This window comes from Tachypleus tridentatus, chromosome 5, assembly GCF_004210375.1.
Source record: "Tachypleus tridentatus isolate NWPU-2018 chromosome 5, ASM421037v1, whole genome shotgun sequence".
Taxonomy (NCBI): domain Eukaryota; kingdom Metazoa; phylum Arthropoda; class Merostomata; order Xiphosura; family Limulidae; genus Tachypleus; species Tachypleus tridentatus.
In genome coordinates, this window is record NC_134829.1 from 35,180,824 (window position 1) to 35,208,809 (window position 27,986).

Consider the following 27,986-nt stretch of genomic DNA (forward strand, 5'->3'; position numbering starts at 1 on the left):
GAGTGTGTCAGGAAATTATGGAAAATAAAACAGTGTTTTAGCTGAGCCCTGGAACACCATGCAAAAACATTTAGATATTTTCTCATTGTCGGTGTCATGTTTCTCGGTGTACTGAAATTGTTATTATTTTAATAATTCGCAATGTCACACCCAATATTCAGATATTTAAACCATAAATAAATATCCTTTAATCTACCTTTCGTATATTATGCCTCTCCCTGGATGAGCCGGCGTTAAGTTTCTGAACAGTGCTAAAGTCTAGGGTTCACTTCATCACGGTTAACAAAGTGTGGGTAAGTTATTATATAACCTTGCATCAGATGGCAGTTATACATTATATCAGTTGGAACGGAGTCACTCAGTGACCATTTTCATGAGGTGAGTGACATCAGTCAGTTTTCTGAGGCGTGGCATTATTTATAGAAACCACTGGTATAAAACGAATACGTGTTTCATTATTAATACGGAATCGACGTATTTGCTCTTTGCAATTCGTCAAAACCACATTCGCGTAATAACATGCAATGAATGTTTAACGTCGCTTTATTTCCACTCGCAGGCTGTTAAATATTAACAACGTTTGTGCTCTCAAATTGTTTCATATATACGTATTTTTATTGTTTTCTCGATCATATTATCCTATACACTTTTCAGCAATATTTTTACGTACTGGCATTGGAACTTTTCCTCATATGAACTTTAATGTATTAAATGTTTTCATTGAGTGTATATGGGGGGCATCGCTGTTCATTTTTCAACACAGAATCAGTTGTTTTTTACCAGTTTTATGCAGTGTTTGTTTTGTGTTAGCCTGAGCTATTGGTGAACGTGTGGTCTGTTATTAGGGTTCATTAAAATCGTGACTTTCCTATAAAATTTAAAGGGCTTTCAGTAGGTCATGTGACTTTTAGCCTTTTACTGACTCGTATTACAAATTACTTCATGATTACCGTAATCATTAATATCCCAGTATTACTATCATTATTTCTTTTAGTTTAGTGAATAGTTTTTTTTTTTTCAGTAAACGTAAACTTTCATGTTCTATTACTTTTGTTGATTAATATGGAGATGAAGACTGTTAAGAATAGTAATATTACATTAAAGTGGTATTTTGAAGGACTTAAAATCTACATTCTACAGGTAGTGTTATTTGGAATGCAACAGACTCTCTTGAATTTGTTGTTTCAACCAACATACTTTGAAAGATTTATTTTCCAAAAGAGGGCGTTAAAAAATGAATACATACACTCTTAATTTTAAGGCAGGTGACCAGTCGTAGAGGTCACCGTTTTAATGGCCCATAAGAGTCGTCAAGACGAACGTGGAGTAGTTTATTACGTGGGTCGTCGTTGAAATATGGCCGTAACTGTCGAGAAGCCTGCAATGGACGACTTCAGAATTGTGGTTAGCTTGTAATAACTCTTGGAGAGGTCAGGTGCCCTGAGAAGCGGTTTTCAGTTCTCCTTGTTGAAAGGTTCGGCTTACCTTTACTCCGTTGAGCGTAAAACTCGACTAAACGTTTCTCTTCGTACTTTGAGACTAAGATCAGTTCTTCTACTGTACCCATCATGCTTTGCACAAAGCACATGGCGACTGATGTTTGATTTTTATGTGTGTTGGACAAGCCCAGCATAATTATAGAGCCTGGAAGAAACAAAACAGAAAAAAAAATTCAACGGTAAGGCCTACATGAAGCTGAAACTTGGAAACCGTAAAAAACAACAGGTTTTTGTGTATACCAGCGAAAAGCTGTACTTTCTACCACTAATATGTATTTTCATAGTGAGTGAAAACATTAACTTTTAAATTACAAAAAAAAACTATCACGTGATCGTCTTGCTAGCTAATGAAGATGAATTAATGATATTTTGCACCAATAAATAATGTTTTCTTTTCCTTTTACTCACCCGGAAAGCTTCGTTAAATCAAAATAAACGGTGTCGTTCCAACTTCTAAAAAACGAAATTATTACTCATGTATAATACTGATTGTGGTTTTGTTTAATTCCCGTTTAAACACAATAGTTTAGTATGACCAGATCCGACTCGCAATCTGCAGGTTCAAACCCCCCTCCCACCAAACATGCTCGTCCTTTTCAGATCGTGTGACAGCGTCAGGTATTTGGACTTAAAACACTAAAATCGGTGGTTCTGTTACCCTCTGTGGACACAATAGACAGTCCGATGTGGCTTTGCAATAACAAAACACTTACACACGCATAGCGTTTCAGCCGTGTGGGCTTCATAATGTTTCGGTTAATTTCACTATACGTTGGTGAAATAGTAACCTAATGAATGATGATGACTAGCTGCCTTCCCTCTAGTCTTTCACTGTTAAATTATGGACGGTTGGTGTAGATAATCCTCGTGTAGCTCTGCGTATAATTCAAACCAAGTCAACCACATTACACCGTATTCATTTTTCAGACTTGTAAAATGACCACGACCGTGAAAAAACGAAACTGATTACACCTTCAAATGTGGCCCGGCATGGCCAGGTGAGGAAGGCACTCGAAGAAGGGTCGCGGGTTCGAATCCTCGTCGCACCAAACATGCTCTCCCTTTCAGCCGTGGAGGTGTTATAACGTGATGATAAATCCCACTATTCGTCGGTAAAAGAGTAGCCCAAGACTTGACGGTGGGTGGTGATGACTAGCTGCCTTCCCTCTAGTCTTTCACTGTTAAATTAGGGACGGCTAGCGCAGCTAGCTCTCGTGTAGATTTGTGCGAAATTCAAAACCAAACCAAACTTTCAAATGTATTATGTTCATACAGTCTTCAAAATTGGTAAAAAAAAAATATCCATTTAATCCCATTTCCGATTTAAAGAAAAATTTGGCTTTGAGTTCAAATAAATGTACCGAAAACAAGAGTCATCGATCATTTAGTGGTAATCAGCAACATAGTTTTCAAAATTATTTAGAAGTTTTTGTTGTTGTTGTTTTTACTGTAAGGGCAGTACAGATTTATACACGTTGCGTGTTGACATTCTAGATGTTTATTTCTTAAAATGGTGGTGTTTGATTAAAATCAAATTTCTCATCTCGATGTATAAATAACACAACGGTTGAGTTCAGTCTTAACTAGATGGTTAAGTCATAGTGATGGTGTGATTGACTAAGTGACATTATAAGTTTTATCTGGAAATTTGATGTTTGGTCCAATGATATTACAGTCCACATTTGGATGGTTGTGTGAACCGTAGTCTTGACTAGAATGTTTAATGACGTCACGGTCGTTATCTGCGCGCGGGGGTAGAATATCGAATATTTATGTACAGTTACTGTTTGCAAAGCTATTAATTAATGTCTTGTTGTCAATGGATGGGTGAAATTCAACACAGTTGTTATCTGAATGATTGGATGGTTTCAGGAAGAACCGTCTTTGCTGAGCAAAGAGAGTCATTACAGCCCTGGTGTAGTTGCTAGGGTTAAATATTATTTTTCAAACCATTTTATTTACATTGTTTGAGGCTCAGTGGGATCGAGGTTCCGTTGTTCACGCTCTGTTACTGTAGAAAGAAAAGAACCGTGTTAGTCAAATCTCACCACTTATTATGATGAGAGTAGGCAAAGGGTTTACAGTGGACAGTGATGCCTTGTTGCCTCTCTTGTAGTTCTTCGTGGAGAAATCAAGAAGAACACGTAAGTTGTTGAACAATTTAATGAAATAACCAAGTGTAGGATACTCGAAATATTGAAATTGGGTATTTTTAAATCTGTTATATATATGCTTTACCCCATCAACAATGAAATGATATTTTTGAGTAATACTGTTGTAATGGTTTTTGTTGTTGGGCAGTTTCTTTTTGGATTATTTAGTAAACAAAGAAGGATGCAGAGTCTAGTCCACTTAATGATAATAAAGGTGTTTTTTTCTTAGAATATAAGATTTACTACTTGTATGAGGTCTACAGTGAGTAACTGTAGGCCTAACTGCACAAATAACGCTGCTCAGAAGCTTGTTTCATAACTTTTCACGCATATACGGGAGGGAACTCGAATCTTATTAGCTTCTAGTTGAAAACACAAACACCAGATGTACAGTTCAGTAACTGTACATGTGGTTGACCTGACGATTAATCAACCTCGTCAAAATCTAATCCTAGCTAACCTCGCTTTGTATCGCTGTATGCCAGATATTAAGCTATGCACTTAATGTACGTCATCAGTACTCTTGGGAACCAACAATATAAAAGTCTAAGCACATTGAAAATAAGGCCTGCGACTACAACGTTTTAATTGAATGATAAAATTTAGATAAAAAACCCGTGTTATGAGTTTGCGCACTACTTGCGTGTCATTATTTGAAAACTAACATATAACGAGTAATTTACTTTACAAAATAATGTTATTAGATCAGTAAATGTTGTACGTTTGTCTTCACATTAATCTTGATTCTGCAAAAGCGTGAGAATAATCCTCATTTTAAATCGAAATACCATGTCTAATTAGCTGTTTCACCACTAGATGGCAGCGCTGATGATGACTCGTTTCTCATGTACAATTCCGTGTTTAAAACAACTCAGAAATAACTAATTATTTTGAAAATATAACGTAAGTAAAACTACAACTACATGTGTAACTGAAATTTATTAAATAGATTTCGATAGTATTTATTAAGTTCATCCTCGTAATTTTAAAGTTTTGTTAAGATTTCCTTTATTAGAAACGTGTTGGTTGTTTCATTAGAATATGAAAACGTTTTATAAGAGAGCGAAAGAAATACTGCGAGTTTGTTTGAATAATATATTCATAAAATAAAATCAATCGTAACTAGAAACAACAAATGTATTTATTTTGCAGTATTCCTATTCTAGAGTTAAATTGATTAGTAAATCACTGAATTTTAATTTATGTCATTTGGTTAAAAATAAACATTAGTTTTTTTTGTCTGGAATATTTTATGAAGAATAATGTGGATAAAAGGCATGTATTATGAAAAACATTACTCCAAGATGGTTTTACATTTTCCAGAAATATTTGATTTCAGAGACCCCTATCTAATGAGCTGGTTGAAATATGTACAGCATAAACTTATTTTGGCCGAACGTGGTCTAGTGGTTAGCATCGAAAGACAGTGAATTTGAAGATTCATAATTCGCAAAACGTTACCACGAAAACACCCTCCGCGCTACGAGATCGTCGTTGCACGTATATTACTGATTGCCAAAGCGCTCTATTTGATCGGATTAGAGTAGCTAAATAGTTTGTGATCGATAAGTGGTTGTGACGTCCTCCCTCATGTCTGTTAGTTCAAAATTAGGGACGGCTATGCGCAGATAGCTCTTGTAGAGCTAGCTTTCCGCAAATTTTTGAAACACTTATTAGTGTAGGTTTGTTTGTTTGTTTTTCGCGTTCCATACTTAAGAATCGTGGATAAACCATATTAGGGAAAGGTTTGGGGGTGCCGTATATTTGCGGTGTGCGTGGTCGGTCTTGCGTAGGTAGGAATAAAGTGTTTGTGAAACTGTGTTGGCTTTTTTCATTTGTAGTATTAATTTGTTCAGTTGTGTTTCATGTGTCTTTGTTAGATTTGTGTGTATTGGTTTAAATTTATTTGTGTCTGATAGAATGTTTTTCATTTTTTGGATGTATTCATTCGTGTTCATTATTACTATAGCGTTTCCTTATCTGCTTTTAGAATTTTAATGATTTTGTCTTGTTTTAGGTTAATATAAACACAACATAACCATAGAAAACACCTAAATGCTAAACAAACAAACAAACGCAAAATTAAAGAAGCCTTACTTATACAACAACTCAAGCCCAAAGTAAACCAACACAAAGAAACACCTTTATACCTATATTAATAAATAAATTCCACATCTAAGCACGCCCTCTACAATCCTACACTCAATTGCACAACCGCCTTTAAAGATGTGGTCAGCTACCAGTCAGTAACCCTTTTTTTCTTTCTTTGTGAACCTGACGATGACCGAAGAAGGTCGAAACGTTGTTCGCTTCTCTACTAGTGCTTTCTCTATCCATACCAGCCGTTTTTAAGTACATACATATTAGGGACAGGTTCTGTTGCGTCAAGTTGTAATGAAGCAACATACTTACTGTTCTTTTCCCCTTTCCCTCTTTTCCCTTTTGCAGAACCGCCAACAGCCTTAATTAGAGCTTTCTTGGTCCATCTAGAGTTTTAAGATCGTTTTAAAAATGGACCTCATGCTGAGTGATAGATCCCGTTATTTATATTCTTTGCCAGCAGGTGTACTCGCTGTGTGGGTATAATTTCACGCATATTCTCGTGAGTTGTTGTTTCCCTTTGTTCAGCTTCAAGAGTTCGTTCTTTCTTTCCCTAGAATATATATATGTCGTATTTTGTATGTTTGCTGAGATACAGCTTAATATGTATCGTAAATGTATAATGTACAAAATTCTGTATATTTTGAGTTTTGAACAGTGTTAGTAGGCTAGTTTTAAAACGTGACATTTTTATTGTAATATTTACAAAAACGTAAGTCAGCACCAATGCAGGTTCCCGTGTTGGATAGCGGTAAATTTACCGGTTTACAAAGCTATCATCGGGGCTCGTTTCCCCTCGGTGGATACAGCAGATAGCCTGATATGTCTTTGCTATAGAACACAAACACATTTGCCTCTTAGTAGCACAACGGCAGGTCTACGAGCTTACATATTCGAGCTTGATATTCGTGGTAGGCAGAGCACAGATAGCCCATTATGTAGCTTTGTGCCTAACAACAAACAAAGACAAGAGAACTCCAACAAACCTAAGCGTAGACAGAAACTATAAGGGAACAAACAATTTTTAGCTTGTTTGATTAACGAGATTTACAATACTTGTACAACCGGCTTTATCTTCATTATTTTAAATTTGAATATTTGTTTCATTTCAACATATTGATTTCGGTGACGTGTAACTGAACTGGAATATCATTTAAATAACGGGGATAACCCGAGGTTTGATTAATTTGTACTCAAAGAAAGCGCTGCAGAAACTGGATATCGGTGACGTGTAACTGAACTGGAATATTTAAATAACGGGGATAACCCGAGGTTTGATTAATTTGTACTCAAAGAAAGCGCTGCAGAAACTGGATATCGGTGGCGTGTAACTGAACTGGAATATTTAAATAACGGGGATAACCCGAGGTTTGATTAATTCGTACTCAAAGAAATTCTCTAGAAACTGTATATCGTTGCTTATTGGTTCGATTCGATGATAGTTATATTGTGTAATAAGCGCTTTTTTGTCACCTTTTTTGACGGAACGTTCAAAACTCGGGAGATAGTAGTAGTATACACGGTAACCGCGAACGTAGAAAAGCCAGGAGATTCGAAAATATATATATATATATGGAAGAATACAGGGACTCCAAGAACGTGCACGAGCACGTGATCCACACTGCTTGGTTCTGCTGTGTAATGATATATTTTAACATAACCTTGGTCTGGCCGTCTTGTTTTATGTGTTGGTGATTGTCTAATGCATTATATCTTGACAATAAATTAAATAAATAAAATTATCTGTTTTTGGATACAAATTCAATAAGTCTTTGTGCACCAACAAGTAGCAAAGTTTTAAAATGTGTTTTTTTTATAAATATTCAATAAGTCTTTGTGCACCAACAAGTAGCAAAGTTTTAAAATGTGTTTTTTTTATAAATATTCAATAAGTCTTTGTGTACCAACAAGTAGCAAAGTTTTAAAATGTTTTTTTGATAAAAATTCAATAAATCTTTGTGTACCAACAAGTAGCAAAGTTTTAATGTTTTTCTCTCTACTGTTATATATCTGAAGTAAGTATACTCTGGAGTTTTTATAACCACGTTATAAAAAAAAAAAAAAGGTGATGTGAACTTTATATACAATGAAAGGCTAAAAAATCCGTGTATCGTACGCACGCATGCGCGAGCGGGTCACGAAAATCTAGAAGTTCTCCTGGAAAGACGGGAAATATGGATGTGACGTTTCGGGATCATCTGTAGCGCCACCTCTTGGAACCTTGGTAATCAACGGTATCGACTTAGATTATTTGTAAATTAATTATTTTGCACGTGCTCATTTTGAGTGGTCAGCTGGTATGACCAGACGATTTTTACTTGCAAAAAAGTGGTGATTTTACTGTCTACGCCACAGTTTCACCTTTACTGTACGGTTGTTTTGTATTCACAAGTTGTGTCATAACAGTGATTCTCCTTTCATTCGTCTGAGTTATACAGTTAAATTTGAGAATTAATTTACATCTGGTGGCACGTGATATTATTAATACATATTGCAGTATTGAAGAAATAAAACGAGTTTTCTCGGAGATAATAAATAATACGATTGTTTTTTCTTTTAATAAACTAATTACATTAATCAATCTACCTTTAGCGATTGAAAAGAACTTTTATCAGACCGTGGATTTTTTTTTTTAATAAGAAGAAAAACTGATTACGAAACGTCTCACAGAATGAAATGAAAACATCATCCGGGTATTATTATCTTTAAACGGAACTGGAATAAGTTGTTATTTATTGTGAATAGTTAGCCTAGTTGTGAGTTCAAACAGATGCTGTCAACCTTTTTAAAAATTGTTTTAAGTTTTGATTTTAATTACCACTACCTATAATTGGAGATTTAAGTGTACATACCAACTAAATAATTAGGCCTGCGCTATAGTATTGAAATGTTAAAAATGTTGCGTGCGTTTCATATTCATTTGTTCCCGCCAAACGAAATCGCTTTTGGCTTTCTGATGAAGTTAAAAAAAAAAAAACCCTGTCGGTTTGTGAGTGCTTAAATTATTTGTCTTAAAAGAGGCTGATTTCGTTAAAATACTTTGACAGGTAATTAACTGTGATAGTTCAACTTATGATGGCGAAGTAGTGTTTAAAAGAAACTAGGTTTAGCTGAAGCATCGCATACAAAGCAACACAAAACATAATTAACTTTAATACCAGCACACGATTTTATTCTCTCTTAAGATATTCTTAAAACATTACTTAAATTAAAAATCACCTTTTAGTTTATTTAACAGTAAAGGATTTCAGTTCTGGTTTTCGAGCCAGAAATTGTTTTCTCGTGCACAGTCGTGTGATATTTAAGCGTGCCATGAGCCTTTTTCGCGTGCGAACTCCTTATTTGGTAATAACATTATGTTACCATAAAAATATATGTTTGCATGGAAAGAATTCCAGTAAAGCTGTCTGCGATCGAGATTATGAAGAGTGTCTTTCTACAGACACGGACAAAGGTATGAAACTTGACATATATTGATCTTACCTCGTGTTTCCGAAACTTATTATTTATATGACGAATGGTTTGCAGTTGTCTTTGTGAAACAGCTTTAACTTTAGTAGTTAGACAGTTCTGAAGTCTGTGTTTACAATCCTCATTTTACAACTGATTCTTCAACTGTTTAACAATTGCATTTTGATTGTCCCACCACAGTATGTAGTAATTTCCCGTGGATTTTTTTTTATGATTTCACTAATCAACCCCTTGTAATATCATGGGGGGGGGGGAACAGTGCCACGCTATACCGCGGAGGTAAAGTTACATTGCCGTAACTCTTAACTCTATATACCACCTTTTGAAATATCTTCAAGCGACTTATTTCCGATATTTCAAACAGTGTATTATCACCAGTCATATTAACTGGAACGTATTTGGTTGTTTGTTTGATTTTTAATTTCGCACGAAGCTACACGAGGGCTATCTGCGCTAGCCGTCCCTAATTTATCAGTGTAAGACAAGAGGGAAGACAGCTAGTTATCACCATCTTGGGCTACTCTTTTTACCAACGAATAATGGGATTAACCATCATTTTTAACGCTCCCATGGCTGAAATGATAAGCATGGTTGATGGGACGGGGATTCGAACCCGGGACCCCAGATTACGGGTCGAGCGCTTTAACCATCTGGTCAGTGTGAGCCGTTTCTTGAGTAAGAAAGCATATTATAGCAATGTAAAAATAAGTTGACAAACAACGACTTAAAAGTTTAATAAATAGATATATTTTGTGGGAACATACTACATGTTTCGGCAGAATATCGGTCTGTCTTCGTAAAATAAATTCCTTTATTGTGTGTATAACTTGTTTGTCAGCTTATATTGGTATAATATGCTTCCTTAGTCAATCAACTGATCATATACACACATCCTTGTTTGTCATATACACATATCCTTGTTTGTCAACTTATATTCATGTGATCAATTCCTCCACAAGACGTTTGTTTAGAACGCTCCAGAAAATCGTTTCTGAAGGATATTCCTTAATAACATTTAGAATTCTTTAAATGCTATAATTCAGAATTTTCACTTATAACAATTAGAGTTCTTTAGAATTATAAAAAACATTCTTTAGAACCTATATCCGTGAGGTGACCACAATCTAAAGTACAGTTTTTAAGGGTAAAACATTTAAGACTACAAATACAAATTCGTACAACTGTTTGAACTAATCGAAAGTTGTATCACTTAAAGCACAGAAACTCCCAGTAAAAGTCAAGAGTTTCACAGTTACCTAGCCTCAATAAAACTCTCTAGGAACCACGATGCATAATGAATATTTCTGCAAGTATCCATAAGGAAAGCTTTTCAAAAAAACTTAAGTACCCACAGTAAAACCTTTTAAGGAAAGTTTTGGAAGCAATAACTACGTAAAGTCTTTTCACAATAAAAATCTTTGAGAAGATGCGGGTATTCGACACAGAATACATTTTTTGGAAGCGAATGCACTGCAAGAGCCAGGGTATCCATATTAACACTTACCATGAGCTACTTTCATATGAACACATGTTAGGCCTTGTGTTACCTGTACACAAACTTGTGTTTTTCAATACGACAGCTCTCTCTATCTCTCGGAATCTCCTTTAAGTCGCAGACACCCCAAGGTATTCCTGGAAAACAAGTTTTTATATTAATGTACTCATTACAAATGGACCTCACTATAATGAAAGTTTAATAAACTAAAAATCAACTGTTTAATGTTTGCAAAATCTAATACTACAAATTGAAGGTGTGACAACAGTGTTTTGCATGAGTGTTTATCCTGTCTTTTATAGTAGAAATAGTTCCAGTGCAATCAGTCAGTCATTGCCCTGAACAATAAAACTCTTGTCTACACGTTGTTATGTTTATTTTACAGAAGATACAGAAGTACTGGCGATTTGTTACAGAAGTAACAAAAATGTGTCTTTGTATAGAATGGCAAGGCAGCTGCTAGCCTGATGTCCTCTACATTATATAGCCACCAATTAGGTTTCACGTGATATGTCCAATAATACAAAAATGTATGAACTCCCGCACTCTGATTCTGGAACTTAAAACTTAATGCAGTTATTATAGAAATAAATGGGATTTATTTAAATTATCTTTAATCTTTTCTTAATACTTACCAAAATTAAGTTAGCGAAGTTAAAGAGCGTGAAAAAGATACACCAAAACAAAGTTTTAAGGTAAACTTTCATTAAAATAATTAAAACCTATTTACATCTCCAGGGTGGCCCGTAAGTCCCTACCCATCCATATGTTATTATGTTATATTCAATTACGCAAGTATTATATATATATATTTTTTTTTCGGAGAAATATGGCTGGTGTAAGCCCATTTACACTTGAAGAGCGTATTGTGATCATATAATATTATGCAACGAGAATGAGGGACAGCACACAGATACACTGGATATATACACCCTTGTGCAAATTAATTGAAACAAGACGGAAAATTACGAATTTTTCAATTTTTTGCGTTTTATTTCTGAGAATCCAAAAATTACTCACAAATTAATACATGATATGGCCGCCTTTATTTTTCAGAAGATCATTAATCCTATTTGGCATCGAGTCCACGAGTTGACTGCAATCTTTACTAAGTTTTGTATCGCGGCACCACACACCAATTATGGCCTCAATTAGTTTATCTTTCGTAGTACAGCCTTTTGCCCCGAAGTCTTTACAAATCGTCCAAAGATTTTCAATAGGATTTAAATCCGGAGAGTTTCCAGGCCAGACCAATACCTTTATTCGCGTTGTAGTCATAAAATTCTTCACAAGTTTCGATGTGTGGCACGGAGCCAGATCAATCTGGAAATCTCTTTTTCAATTCTGGAACGACGACTCTTTGCAAAACTTCGATGTTCTGTGGTCCTCGCGTCATACCTTCTACGATATGTAAGCCTCCGACGCCATAGTAGCTGAAAAAGCCCTAAAACATCTTCAAGGGATGTTTTACGAACTGATTGATGTGAGATTCTCGAAGTTTTTCACCTGGAGATCTGCGAAGATGCAGACTTCTTTGACCCTGTACGAAGAAATGAGTCTCGTCACTGAATAACACCTTCCTCCATTGTTCTTGCGTCCAGTTCTTGAATTTCAGACCCTATTGATACCGTTTTTTCTTCACTGAGTTGGTAAGAAGTTGTTTTTTGAATGGTCTCCTTACCCTTCTGACGCAATTTCGAATGACGTAATATTCTTTAAAATTTTGGTATATATCCCAAAAATAGATCGACCGTAGTGCAAAACACAGCTAATGACGCCGTCTGTGTGAAAAAAATGACTATTAAAGGAAATCAGCGGGTCCAGCGAGCCTACACCGGCCGCCATGCTGAAAATATTGTAAAGTGACCATTTGTTTCAATTAATTTGCAAAAGGGTGTAAGATATATGGATGGGTAGAGACTTACGGGTCACCCTGTATATAAATATAATAGCACTGTCTGTTGTATGTCCATGGGCTACGCCCCTGAACCCAAACTTCTTAGACAAGTTTAGTTGCCCCCTGTGAAGTTTCATAAAGATCCGTGATTGCATGGCAGATAATTTCACACACAACAAATGGTCAAATGCAAATTTCTGATTGAACACTCTTTTTAATACAGCAAGTTTTGTCAGAACTAGAGAAATACAATCGAATATCTATGAAAGGCTCAAACGCCTGTTCGTTCTTGCCAGGACATCTACAACACAGTCTGGTTCAACTTTAATATCACGGTGAATGTAGAATGAGGCCAGGCTATTCAATCGATCTTCAGTGGTGGTATTTCTCAAATACGTTTTGAGTCTTCTGAGAGTTGAAAACGAACGCTCCACTGAGCACGTTGATACAGGCAGCGTGGCAAATACTTTCAACAGTCTAGAAATGACTGGGATCATTTTTGCATTGCACATTGCATATGCATCTATGACATTTTTTGATCTGTTGTTCGCAAGTGATTTGTACCAAACCCTAAGTTCACCTACTGCAGCTTGTGAAGTGCTGTCAATGTCAGCCTTGTATATATTGACCAACTCTTTAATTTGGTCACATTGTTGTGCTGTAGGTTCTGACCGTTCTGTGATAGACCCTGATGGTTGTAGCCATATGAAGTTTGTAAGGAGAGTTTTGTGACTGAACAGACGGTCCAGGAAAACAACTTAGCAATGGTAAGTAGAGTGATGATGAATTCTGGCTGTGTTATAGAACACAACAATTGATTGGCTTGCATGGCAGAATCCCTGTCTTGCCAACCTGATATGGTCTCAAGGGTATCTGCAAACTGCATGGATTAATTCTGGAAAGACAATTACTGAGTCATGTCTCTCAACCCACCGTGTGAGGCAGATACCTTTCAAACTTTTTTTTCGATTCAGGTGCTTTATTCTCCACCGAAAGAGCCAAAACGTGCTTTCGTTTGGTTGTATTGAGAAAGTTTTCAATGCTAGAAATTTCTCCCATGCAATTTCGCACAGGAACTTCTTTACAAGCATCAGAAATTGCCAAGTTTAGGGAATGGGCACTGCAGTGTATATTGGGTGCAAGTGGGAATTTATCAGTTATGTGTCCCTGGACACCATTGAATTTCCTCGAATATCAATCTGCGAGTCGTGGATTTGTATCTCATCACCGCACGTGCTCCCCCTTTCAGCCTGGTGGCGTTGTAATGTGGTGGATAATCCCACTATTTAATTATAGTTGGTTAACTGCTTTTTCTATAGCATATCATTTGTAACATGGGGACGACTAGAGCAGACAGCCCTCAGGTAGTTTTGCTCAGAACTCAACTAAACAAACATATATTTTTGCAGAGTTTCAGTTATCTAGAAACCTTTTGTGTCATGTAGAACGCACGTGGTTAGGTCCTGAAGCAATATTTTTTTGTTATAAGTATTCATTGTTACACAACAAACAGTTTTTACCGTGTAGACTTTAAATTATTAGTTCACTGTTGGAGAAATTCATTATTATACATCAAACAATTTGTACTCTGTAGGTTTTAAACTTGTATTAAACTAATATTTAATCGATAAGCAAACTCAGAAACGAAACTTAATTTTTTATGTTGGAAGTATTTATTGTTACAAATTATTTTTTTCTTTTGTTTATTTAGAATTAAGCACAAAGTTACACAATGGGCTATCTGTGCTCTGCTTACCACGGGTATCGAAATCCGTCTGTAGCAGTGTGAGGCCGCAGGCATACCGCTGTGCCACGAGGGGTCTTTTCTTTATATAAGACAAAATATCTTTGTTTACTGCATTGAATTTCTTATAAAGCAAAAACGATTCAGAGTATTTTAAAAATTGAACAGTAAAGAAAGTCCCTTAAGGACCAGATATTTTTGTCATTAAATAAAATTGACGTCATCCAATAATCCGGAAAATGGGCCTTGGAAATAGTTAATATTTTACTGACATTTGTGTTAGTTCTAGTTTACTTTTAATGGTATTTATCTCTTAATTTATTGTGTATTTGAGGTAATTGAATTAAAAAAAATATTAACCTCATCTTTCTTAGGTCTGAGAGTAATATCATGAAAAATAATAACCTATCAGGGTTTATATGTATATGAGTGGGCTGATATTCTTCAACAGTTGGTACCTGTGATTTGTTAGAGATAAATTTGGACAATAAACAGACAGCACACAATCCGCTTGAGTTAAAGTAAATTATATATATATATATATATATTCAAAGCAATTCAAATGTATGTAAAAAAACATGTCTACCCTAAGCACGCCCTCTACATTCCTACACTTAGTTACACAACCGCCTCCAAACATGTAGTCAGCTGTCGGTCAGTTACCTCTTTCTTTCTGTGTGAACCTGACGATGACCAAAGAAGGTCGAAACGTTGTTCGCTCCTCTACATAAAAATTTTCTCAACCCAAACGAGCTATTTTTACATATAGAAAATTTGTCATATTATTTAAAATTATTAACTCTATAGCTGTTGTTATGAAAACCAAATAATTACTAAATGTCAGATTACTTAATGTACTAAGTAATAACTCTTACACGAAACGCTTATCTGTGTGAAACCAAAATAAAATTTTATTTTACAAACTTAACTGATAAAATATTACTCATAATTTCCTATTTTTCTTTTGCACTTGTAGAGCCAACTAAAAATATAAAACATTTCTTCTCATAAAAAATAACAATCTGATTTACTGTATTAAAACCAATATAATATAGTCGTACTTTTAAAAATAATATGATTGGTTTGTTTTTTGAATTTCGCGCAAATCTACACGAGAGCCATCTGCATTAGCCGTCCCTAATTTATCAGTGTAAGACTAGGGGAAGGCAGCTAGTTATCACTACTCACCGCCAACTCTTAGGCTACTCTTTTACCAACGAATAGTGGGATTGACCGTCACATAATAACACCCCCTGGGCTGAAATGACGAGCATGTTTGGTGTCACGGGGATTCGAGCCCGCGACCCTCGGATTATGAGTGCCTTAACCACCTGGCCATGTCGGGGCAAAATATTGAATTTCTTAAAAATAAATATTTTCGGAATAATACAGATGTTTTGAAAATAATGTAGTCGTATTCAACGCCTCAAAGTAACGTAGGCCTTTTCAAAATAGCAGGTTAATAAAGCAAAGATAGAACAATCATTAATTTTGTATAAACAGGACGTCTTTAATGTTCAAGACAGTTTAAGAGAGCAGATGTTAAAAAAAAACAATAAAAACGTGATATCCTGACAAATACCCCTTTTGAGGTATTAAGTGTTATATCAACTTATCAAAATAAAACATATCTTAATCCATAATATAAGTAATGCAAGAATGGATTGCGTCCACTTTAGCCTTAAATGTGTTTTATATCGCTTTCCTCTTTCATACTAAAGTTTAAAAATTTTGAAAGAAAATCTCTTAAAGACCCAATTATTTATGTTAATCCCTCACAGTAGTGTGATGTAAGATTTCCCTCTACGAAATGTAAACTTCCTTCAGTTGTTTGATTTTGTACAATTCTGGTAAAACGATTTAACTAACAAGATATTCAATTTCTTTTCTCTGTGAACACATTTACGAAATGGCCCCAGGCCGCACCTGAACTGTTGGTTAGCTCATGGCCGCATTATTTATTAGGCACAGTGCTTAGGGCCTACTAAATTTCGAACCAGAATTTATGATATATATATCTATAATTTATCTTTTAGATTTATATATACAGCTGGTAGGCCTATGAACAGAAGGTGCCTAAGCCTTAAGATCGTCTTGATTCGGCACTGGGTTAGCTTGTCAAGACTGTAAATCCATTGGTTCATGGTTTTCATTCTCCTTCTGCAAAAACATGCTCCGTATTTTGGTATTTTAGTTGCGCTATAAGAATGACAGTCAATTCTACAATTCGAGCAGTAAGAGTAGTCCAACAGCTCACTGTGGTTGATGTTGAGACGAGCTGCCTTCCATTTGGTCATCAGTTCAACATTTGGTAGTTTTACCATAAATACAAAATAGAATTTGAAATTCATTTTACGAATTAAAAATGGCAGATTCGAAAGTTTAGTTTATAAGGACATTAAAAAAAATCTATCAGTTTAAAATTAGGGACACTTCTGAGAAGGTAGCTCTTATGTAGCTTCGGGCGAAATTTTGAAACAGTCGTTTTGAACAGGATATTTCAGAACGTGACTCTCCCATATCTTTACAAAGCACTTTGTTTATCCATTCACAACAGTTTTCGTAATCAATGTCTTGGCAAGTTTATGTTTGATTCGTACCGGAGCAAAAGTTTAGTTAATCGCTTACACGTACAACCATACGAAGTACGTCTTACAAATATCCCGTATTTAGTTCAAAATGCTGTATAATAGTTACTTCCTAGGAGAGAAATCATATTTTTTGCTGTTGAAAAATTTCGAGTAAGTTAGAAATTTTAAAGAGAATTGCCCAAGTAAAACCACCTTTATATATTACACAGAGTGCACATGTTTAACGCGAATTTAACTAATTAGCAACTTTCTTTTTTGAAATTAAACGAGCCCATAATTATACGTAAGTATTAGATAACTTTTAACTTGACTTAAAGGTATAAGATACTGATATGCGATACGTATCTATACAAACATGTTTAAGCACGAGTGACATGCGCACATCCAACCAGTTGGTTTGACGAATAGCAAACAAATGCAGATGAGGCGTGACAAAATGTGAAAACTAACGAGTATTGTTAGGCCAGACGAATAGCAAACAAATGCAGATGAGGCGTGACAAAATGTGAAAACTAACGAGTATTGTTAGGCCAGACGAATAGCAAACAAATGCAGATGAGGCGTGACAAAATGTGAAAACTAACGAGTATTGTTAGGCCAGACGAATAGCAAACAAATGCAGATGAGGCGTGACAAAATGTGAAAACTAACGAGTATTGTTAGGCCAGACGAATAGCAAACAAATGCAGATGAAGCGTGACAAAATGTGAAAACTAACGATTATTGTTAGGCCAGAATATTGATCACATAATTCACTTTCTTTTTGAGCCATTATTTTTATTATAGTTGATAAACTTTAATACTTGTAAGTGATTTATGAGACGTGATGATATACTATCAACAAAATATTTTTTGGGGTGTTGATATCAAATGAATGAGCAATAGAATAGATGCAAATACAGAAGGTAAGTGGAGTGATATATAAAATGCCATTTATTTGTTTAAATCTCCCCAAAAGATTCCACAATAGCTCATTATTCGTTTGTTTTTGAATTTCGCGTAAAACTACACGAGGGCTATTTGCACCAGCCTTTCCTAATTAAGTAGTGTAAGACTAGAAGGAAGACAGCTAGTCATCACCACCCACCGTCAACGCTTGGGCTGCTCTTCTACCAACGAATAGTGGGATTGGCCGTCACATTATAACGCCCCAGTGTTTGGTGGGATGTGGATTCGAACCCGCGACCCTCATATTACGAGTCAAGCACCTTAACCACCTGGTCATGCCGGGCCTGGAGAGCTTATTGAATACGCTATAAAATTATGTGTTCAGCGAACTGAAGTTAATGTAGTGATGTTTACGATGACATAATGCTATTGGTGCATCGTCGTACCTCGAGTTGAAATATTGAGGTATGTAGGAGAATAAATGTGAGGTGAAGCTAAAATTGTAATAACCCGAATCCTGTGTGGCCCAGACTAACAAGTGATTATTATGCCAAATACCGCGGTAATAGCTGCGGGGCGTGGCCTACCGTGGGCGGCCATGTTTATTTATGAAATATATATTATAAAAAGGTCGTATATCTTTATATGAACGCGTGCGCGTTTTTTTTTTTTTTTCTTCTGGTGATAAATATTTAATTTACTTGACCGTCACTGTAAATGCCTGCCCTTTCAGCCGTGGGCGCATTGTAATACGATGATCAATCCAACTTTTCGTTATGAAAGAGCACTCCAACAGTTGGCGATGAGCGGTGTCCACTAGCTTATCTGTCTCTTGTTTATTACTTTCAAAATAATTTCGAATAATGCAGTTGAACCTTGTGTAGCTTTGCACAAAATTTAACAACATAAAAACGTTTAAACTGGACGTGTGTTGCCTGGTTCGGTGGTTTTGAACCTTTCTCAACATCATTTAACCCCAGATCGGAAAAACAAAAAGCCAAACTAAAATATATACTATTTATTATAAATTAAATATAAATCAAACTAGAACAAGAAAAATGATAAGTAATAACTTTTGTAAAGATTTTGCTCATGAATTTGATGTATAATAAATGATAACCAATAACCTTTTTATTTTATTTTGAATTTGTTGTATAATTGATAATACTTGCTCACCTGACGGCCCGGCATGGCCAGGTGGTTAGTGGATTGACTCGTAATCTTAGGGTCGCGAGTGTGAATCCCCATAACACCACACATGCTCACCCTTTCAATTGTGGGGGCGTTATAACGTATCGGTCAGTCCTACGTTGGTAAAAGAGTAACCTAAGAGTTGGTGGTGGGTTGTAATGACTAGCTTCCTTATCTCTAGTCTTACACTGCAAAATTTGGGACGGCTAGCGCAGAGAGACCTCATGTTGCTTTGCGCGAAATTAAAAAAAACAAAACAAACATTCGCCCCGATTATGATCTTCTTAACCCTTGTCGAGAAGCCCTGGCCTTAGTGGTAAGCGGAATTGAACTATGGGTCCAAGAGTTCATGATTGATGTCAACTTGTCGCAGTGACACACGCCGCACTTTGGTGCCATGAGTGACGATCAAATATCAGTTTGACAAAAGTAACCCAATTGTTATTGACAAACTATGCGTATTGTTGATTTCTAATCTATCATTTCAAAATTAGGAACAACTATATGACAGCTTTGTATGAAAATTCTAAACAAACCCATTTTAAACGTTTCGTCCTCGCACTCATAACTTATACGATGAAACAATTGACTTTCAGGTACAAAAGTAATGTTGGCTAAATAACAAAAAAATCGCATGTATTGATATTCGCTCATGACAAGCACACGAAGAGAAATAAAAGTCCTTTCTTCCTTGGAGAAAAAAACAGTTTTGAACGTTTCATATGAGAAAAATATATTCGGTATCAAACATTAAAGTATAGAGCAGGGGTGTGCAACTCTATGTGACCAGTGGATAGTATAATTGTAGCCAGCTCGAGTTTTGGAATAAACTTTTTCCGTCATTTATTTTTGTATCGTAAATTTGGTGATCAGCAGCTGCACTGCCTCACGTCATCGCTAATGTCGCGCGCCTCATCACTGTTACAGACTCCGCCCATTTGGTAACGTCAGTCTGGTTTAGATGTTTGTTATCGAGTGTGCGTTGTTTTGCATGCGCTTGCAAACATATTTTTCTTGTGCAACTTTCAAGTGTTTTAAATATATTTTGTTTTTAATCCCATAATGTGGATAAGTAAATAATTCAAAAACGAAACAATCCAGATGGTGGTGAACACTCAGAAAATAAAGACAGTTTAATTGATTCTGGTATTACTGCTGATAAGAGAGTGATGTGTGACTGTAAAAATGTGAAACGAGATTAATGAAAGTTGGAAATTGAAATTTACAGTGATAGAAGCAAATACTAAACTAGTGTGTCTTTTTTGTAACAACGTTTTTAGGAACAATAAAGTATACAATCTTAAACAACACTTTAATAATTTTCGCAACGAATTTGATGTAAAATTTTCAGTTGATAGCAAAAATCGTATGAGTGAAATTAACCGTCTGAAAGCACAACTTCATGAACAAAAGGGAGGCCTTAAAAGATTTTATCATCGATAGAACGAGTTATGTTAGCTAGCTATAAAGTAGCTTGGATTCTAGCTGAATAAAATAAATCTTTTTCTGATGCTGAACTAGTGAAAGAAATATTAATTGTGGTCATTGAAACTCTGTTAGAGAATTGTGATTCAAAAATAAAAGATGATATTCTTCAAATGGTAAATAATTTGCAATTAAGTCGAAGAACAATTGTCTGCAGAATGCTAGAGTTAGCGAAAGACATAGAAAATCTGTTGCTTGAACAACTAAAAGACTGTTTGTATTTTTCTTCAGCACCAGATGAGTCAACAGATGTTAGTGACACTGCACAGTTGATATTTTGGGTTCGAAATGTAACTTCAGATCTTCAAGTGAGAAAAAAAAATGCTCGGCCTTTGTGGATCACGAGATCGAACATGTGAAAAAAAATCTTTGAAAAATTTCTTGAAATGTCAAACACATTCAAACTGGATTTTTTAAAAACTGGTCTTTGTCACAACAGTGTGCTCCATGACTAGTGCGAAATTAGGATTTGTTACTCTTTCAAAGCAGTATTTAATTGAAAATAATGTGAAGTTCACGCTGCCATCTTTCCATTGCATTTTGCATCAGGAAAATTTGTGTGATTAGATGTCTAAAAGTGATGAATTGAAAAATTTGATGAACATTGTTATAAAAATTGTGAATTATATAAGAAGTGGAAGCTCTCTCATCCATAGACAGTTTAAGTCTTTGAAGAAAAGCAGTGACTGTACTTTTGATGATCTTACTGATTTTGCAAATGTAAGATGGTTAAGTAGAGGAAAAGTCTTGGACGATTTACTTCCTTATTTCCTCAAATAAAAGAATTTCTTGTTGAAAAAGGTAAGATTGAAAATTTTCCTGAAATTGAAACTTTGTCATGGCAATGTGATTTGCGACATGATGGTTCACCACAATGATTTGAATACGAAGCTTCAAGGAAGAGGTGAAATAGTAAGCGAGCAATCACAGTCTATTTATGAATTTTAATTAAAACCAAACCTCCTTGCGGACAAATACGAAACAATGACTTGACACATTTTGCAAAGTTGAATAGATTTCTAGAAAATAAGAATGACTATGATTTCTCTGATGTTAAAGATGATCTTTGTGTAAACTGGATCAAAAATCTATCTCAAAAATTTGAATTACGTTTCTCCGTATTTAAAATTTTAAATTAATATTTTAATTTTTGCAAAGCACATAGTTTTGGCTCTGTTTCTTGTTGTAATTCTGTTCAGTGAATCTGACCTTTAGTACCTCAAAATACAGTTCTCTATATTTTGGAAGAAGTTATGACGTCATTAGTTTCTCCACCAATTGCGGGATTCTTAATGTTAGTCTGATTCTCAGAAGGGTTAAGTCATTCAAGTTTTAATGATAGGCTTACATACAAAACTTGTCCCATTCAAGCTGAAAGAAAGAGTTAGGTAAACCTTGAAGACTTTCTCTAAGTATTCATTAGAGCTACAGTGGTTCACTTGATCGTGTGATAAAGAACTGATTTGATTTTCAAACATTCTGCATTGAATGCTCCAGTTTTTATCCCAGTTTGATATTATGTGTCAGACACCTTTTATTTGTTATGTTTAGATTTAAATAAATTCCAACATAGAGTTAAAGTTTAACTTGAAATGAAAGATATAGATGATTAAACAGCAGTTAAGTCAGCAGTTAGGTTGTGAAGCTTTCACCCTTGGGACTTATAACTAAATAACCTAATACCTTCTATGTAAATCTACAAAGTTAGGTTGTGAAGCTCTCACCCTTGGGACTTACAACTAAATAACCTATCATCTTCTCTATAAAGCTACAAAGTTAGGTTGTGAAGCTCTCACCCTTGGGACTTACAACTAAATAACCTATCACCTTCTCTATAAAGCCACAAAGTTAGTTTGTGAAGCTCTCACCCTTGAGAGAAGTAATTAATTAACTTGTTGTATTGTACCGATAATATTACGATGTAAAGCTTTCTTCTTTGGGAGAAGTGATTGAGTGGCCAGTCTAATACCAATGAAGATGTTACTTCTTTCAACTCTAGAAACAGCCTAATAACTAACAAATAGTCTATACTGCCGATAGGGGTCGCTCTAAACAGTCCTCTGTAGTTTCTATAAAGTTGCTAGAATGTAATATTTCAAGACAGTAAATGTAGTAACATTTGAATGAATCTCATAATTTATTGTAATTGATATAGCTGTATTTAGTGAGAATGGATAATTCATGAATTTTTATACTTAAGCGTCAATTTAACTGCTGGTCATTTATATTATATTACCTTCTACTGAAAGTTACCTACATACATCGGAATTAAAAATCAACCCAGTAATGATGATAACGAAAGAAATATTTTGTTTTTTTTTGCATAAAGTGGACCGTTTTTAGGTCGGACGTATCGCTATTAGCGATATTTTTGGCCATAATCCCAATAATAGTTTACGAGGTTTAACCGGCTTAAGATATTTATATTAGCCAATTAGTGATGTCTTGTATTAATTCCAGAGATTCTACGTATTATTGAATGTGTTATTTTATTGGAACTTGAAGTTTATATAAAATAATTGGATAGTTATGAGTTTATAAGCGTTAGCAGTGGCCATCTTGATGACTTTGCTACGAAATGATTGAAGATATTTACGAATACCGCCCCAACTTTAACTTGTTTATACATGTGGTGAGGGTTAAGGAAACAAATGTGCAATGTGTAAGCTTGAGATATGATCAGGTAAAGTTAACCATGCGGTACAGGACCAAACACATTGGTACAGCAACAGGGTTTTTTGTGGATGCAACACCACCTAAGTTTCCTGTAGCTCGCTTCTTTTAAGGACTACAGAAGGAAGCTGTCCCGTGTGTCAGTTAGCACTAATATTATTTTGTGACGGTTGAAGTTATCAGCATCAAAGAAAGAAGTACCGACAGAGGCTAAAGGAGAAGAGCAAAAACCTCGTGAGAACAGTTTGAAAATAAGTCTTGGTTCTCGTGACATGTGCTCGAGGTAAACATATAATTAGTAGAACAGGCGCAAGTTCGTTTTTGATTTCATGGTGAACACAGTGATAAGATGTAAAGATTGAACAGAGACACTTGTGGATGAAGTACGTAACAGCTTCCTCTTTGTTTTTAATAGTAAATTTTAAGGAACAGTCGCACAGACTACCTCACGAGTCTTATTTTGTTACTCCTCTCTGTATTTTTTTTTCTGTTTTTCTTTTTCACAGAACAGCCGTTGCACTACTCTTAGTTACCTGAGGACTAGTTAACATAATTCAGTCTTATGTGAACATCAAGCAAAAAAAAGTTTTGTTGATTCGAGAGATAAGAAGGTCATTAGTTGATGATACAAAACAAAAACTATACACGTATTCATCTTGAAGTCAAACCATCTTGAATTATATGATGTGCTACAGGTCATTGTGAAAAACACATGTATGATTTCAAGGGCCTTTTGGTTAACGTGTCTGGATGTGAATCCTTGGGACGATAGATCCAAGAGATTCGCCTGAGAGTGAGGCGACGAACGATACTATTTGATCACATGAGTGGTTTTTCTTTGTCGTAGTTGAATTAATATTATTTCTAATTATCCTTTATTGGCGTATAAAGCTATATAAAATGACTTTATAACGTTAAATGTTATCTGAACGCACGAGTTACATGCAGATGTGTACGTAATGTAATATTTCATTTTTCACTTCACGAAGTCTCTCATTTTCGTATCCCTTCATGTAATAGTTAAATGTATATTGTTTTTGCACACGCTATTCAGTTATAGTAACTGTGAAGCACTACCCCAGTGGGACAGCGGCAAGTCTTCGGATTTACCATGCTAAAATCAGAGTTCGATTCCTCTCGCTAGACACAACAGATAGCCCGATTTGGCTTTGCTATAAGAAAAAAACACAGCACACATACAACTGTGAAGCAGTGTTTTAATGAGACTGTTTAAAGCCGTTTAATAAACAGTCAAACACGCTTGTTACATTTTCTGATGTTTCACAAGAATGTATGAAAGAAGTCCATTTCTTCTACAACCTGTTGACTGCTGAAGTGTGTCAAAAGTGCTACCTGCTACAAAAAAAATAAATGGGCAACAAACACCCTGATATCTTTGGTTGTTTGTGATGAACAATCCGCGATCGAAAAGCGAGTTTTATTTTATATTACAGCCGGGCCTGACTTATGTAACAGACGGCCATCGGTTCAGGCTTCGAGACGCGAACTGTTCCGGATTTTCAGCTGTGGGCGTTTTATAAAAGTAATAATTTCGTTCATCGTTTTAAAGAGTTGGCGTGCTGGTTGAATTTCTTGCCTTCTGGTTAATAGTTAAGATTCACACGGATCAGGTATCCCATAATATTTCTTTTGTCTGACCGGCTAGCTCGCGTGAGCATGAAAATAAATAGATGGTAAGTCCGATAAAAGAATTATTTACAGACAGAAAAAAGAAAGCAAGAAAGCATCTACTCGTCTAATCTTTTTATGTTTTATGTTTTGAAAAAAAAAAAAGCAGTACTAGGCTTGAATTAAGGTTTAATGATAAAATGGGACTTGCTAGTAGTATTAAGTTTTAGTAATGTTTCGTTGACTTCATAAAAAGAAGGTTTATATACATTGCTGGCCAAAATTTTAAGGCCAGTGAAGATAAAGAAAAAATATGCATTTTGCGTTGTTAGACTCAACCACTTATTTGAGCTTCGAAAGATGAAAATAAGAAAAGGGAAAATAAATAAAAAAAACTTCTTTAACATTTAATAGGGAAAATGTGAACACTATGAAATTAGCCTAAATACTAGCTGGTCAAAAGTTTAAGACCATACCAAAAAGAAGCCCTAAACAGGGTAGGAAATGCCCAACATGTGATCTGACTAGCGAGTTGCACGGCCGTCATTGCGAACATTCGCTTTAGCATAGTCGATATAAGCGTTTGCAGAAGGCTGGCTGGAATGTTATTCCAAGTGGTGAAGATCACGAAGATCACGCACTGTTTGGAATTGACGTCCACTTCTATAGATTTCCCTTGCCATCCACCCCCAAACATTTTCAATGGGGTTCAGTTCGGGTGAACACGCTTGATGGTCCAAAAGAATCACGTTATTCGCCATGAAAAAGTCCTTTGTCCTGCGGGCATTGTGAATTGCAGAGTTGTCCTGCTGAAAGATCCAGTCATTTCCACACAAGCGAGGGCCTTCAGTCAATAAGGATGCTCTCTCCAACATGCCAATGTAGTCAGCTGCTGTTTGATGCCCCTGTATAACCTGAAGCTCTATTGTTCCATGGAAGGAGAAAGCACCCCAGATCACGATGGAACCTCCTCCACTGTGTCGTGTAGAAAATGTCTTCGGTGGGATATCCTTATCGTGCCAGTAACGTTGGAAGCCATCTGGACCATCCATGTTAAATTGTTTCTCATCAGAGAACAAAACCTTCTTCCACTTTTCTACGTCCCATGTTTGGTGCTTCTCAGCAAAGTTTAACCGAGGTGTGGAAGGGGACGTGGCCTTTGAAGACGTTTACGGTTTTGAAAGTCTTTCTCTTGTAGATGCTTTATTATTGTTTTTAAGCTGCATTCTGCGTCCGTATGGGCCTGCCCTTAATTTGGTTCGACGATCGGCTGGTGTCTTGCCGGACAACCCGTCGAATCCTCCTGCTCAACGCCGGCGAAATTTTCTTGGGCCTACCATATGAAATTCTCGTTACGTATTCCTCAGAGCCTTTTAAGAAATTTGCAACAGCAGTTTTACTACGCCCATTCTCACCAGCGATGACACGTTGAGAGATACCTTGATTTTGCAGCTCTACAATTCTGCCACGTTCAACTCTGTCAACGTTTAGCCTTTGACATGTTTTTACCCAATGTAACACAGGAGATGTCAGTGGGAGATGTTGACAACGCTAGTGCTTGAACACAATGACTTATGTGTTTACCGATTAACGCTTCATTTCAGTATGGTCTTAAACTTTTGACCAGCTAGTATTTAGGCTATTTTCATAGTGTTCACAGTTTTCTCTTAAATACTAAAAAGTTTTTGTTATTTTTATTTTCCCTTTCCTTATTTTCTTTTGAAGCTCTACTGAAATAAGTGGTTGAGTCTAGCAACATAAAATACATATTTTTTCTTTATGTTCTTCATTGGCCTTACGATTTTGGGCAACAGTGTACAAGTACAAGAAATTGAAAAAGAACTTACACCAAGCTGCTACTTTGTATGCTTACGTCCAAAACGTATTTACACTTACAGATTACACAATATTTTTCTGTAACTTCTCGTTCTGCTCTTAGAGAGTCCCCCACTGGTATGGTTATAAGTCTACGGATTTACAACGCTAAAATCAGGGGTTCGATTCCCTCAGTGGACTCTGCAGATAACCTGATGTGGCTTTGCTATAAGAAAACGCACACATACTGCCCCTAGAGTGTTCAGTCTATAAACCCACATCTTTTTATTCCCCACGTATTATACCAAATGAGTGTGTAACTTGTATTATTATATAATTGTCATATATTATGTGCTAGTGTTGTTTTTGGCGGGTCGTTGCAAGGTGTCACGCTCGAATTCTAATTATACGTCAGATTGTCAGCTGTCTGTATAAACTTTGATTGTAAATTTTAAAACTTGTCCTTAATGATAACATCAACATTAAGATGTTTTTATCCTCTTGTTTCTTTGTCTTGTGTGTTTCATATTGAATTGGAAAGAATCGAAAACCTTACATTTTTATCTGTGGATATGTTTACAGGTTTTTTTGGTTTTTTTTAAATTGGATACCTACACTGTCGCATAAGAACACTGTACACTTAATGCTTTAGAAGAGACGATATGCAACGAAACCTAAGAAATCAGTGAATTTATTTCATGTTTTTAACCAATTTCATTTAGTTATTTTGGAACCTAATTTTGGTTTTTTCATACACCATTCGTAATAATAGTGATATAGGAATGTCTCGAGCTCTTTCACGTTTTGTAACTTTTATAATAGAAGGGTTCAAACTTGGAGTGTAGGCTCAACTCTGCGAGTCTCCTTCAAAAATGAAACTGACGATCACATTCATCCTTATAAAAGTATCCTTCCGCGTGTTTGTGTGCAAACTAAATTCTCTAAGACTTGTCATAAACGTAAAATCTTACTTCGACTGAAAGTTGTCAAATTTAAATGAAAGATTTTGTTTCACTGCTATATTATTATTGAAGTTCGAGATAATTCCTGGTGGCTAGGATACTGGGCTTGCAGTCGCGGGATCGAAACCCGTCACCGAACATGACTGCCCTTTTAGCTGTGGGGACACTATATGTAAAACTTAATCCAATAGTTTTGAGTAAAGAGTAGCCCAGAAACTAGCGGTAGATTGTACTGACTGGCTATCATTCCTTTACACTTCCAAATTCGAGACAGTTGGTGCACATATAGCAGCTTTGCACCAAATTGACAAATAAACGAACAACAAAATATTGATATTTACAAATGGTACTCGGAGACGGACTTCTTCGAGTAGATTAAATTCATCGAAGTGG

At 35.7% G+C, this 27,986-nt stretch overlaps 1 protein-coding gene and 1 long non-coding RNA gene across 6 annotated transcripts in view; one reads left to right on the forward strand and one right to left on the reverse strand.

Annotated features, from left to right (window-relative positions):
- Positions 1-27,986, forward strand: part of MESR6 (misexpression suppressor of ras 6) — a 426,053-nt gene that overhangs the window by 24,223 nt on the left and 373,844 nt on the right. The gene's annotated exons all lie outside the window — the stretch shown is intronic.
- The window catches only part of LOC143250922 (uncharacterized), a 37,642-nt gene continuing 10,843 nt past the window's right edge, over positions 1,188-27,986 (reverse strand). Inside the window, exons 2-3 of the long non-coding RNA XR_013028434.1 lie at positions 10,728-10,855; positions 1,188-1,644 (exon numbers count right to left, since the gene is read on the reverse strand). This is a non-coding gene — a long non-coding RNA (uncharacterized LOC143250922). The remainder of the gene's footprint in view (positions 1,645-10,727; positions 10,856-27,986) is intronic.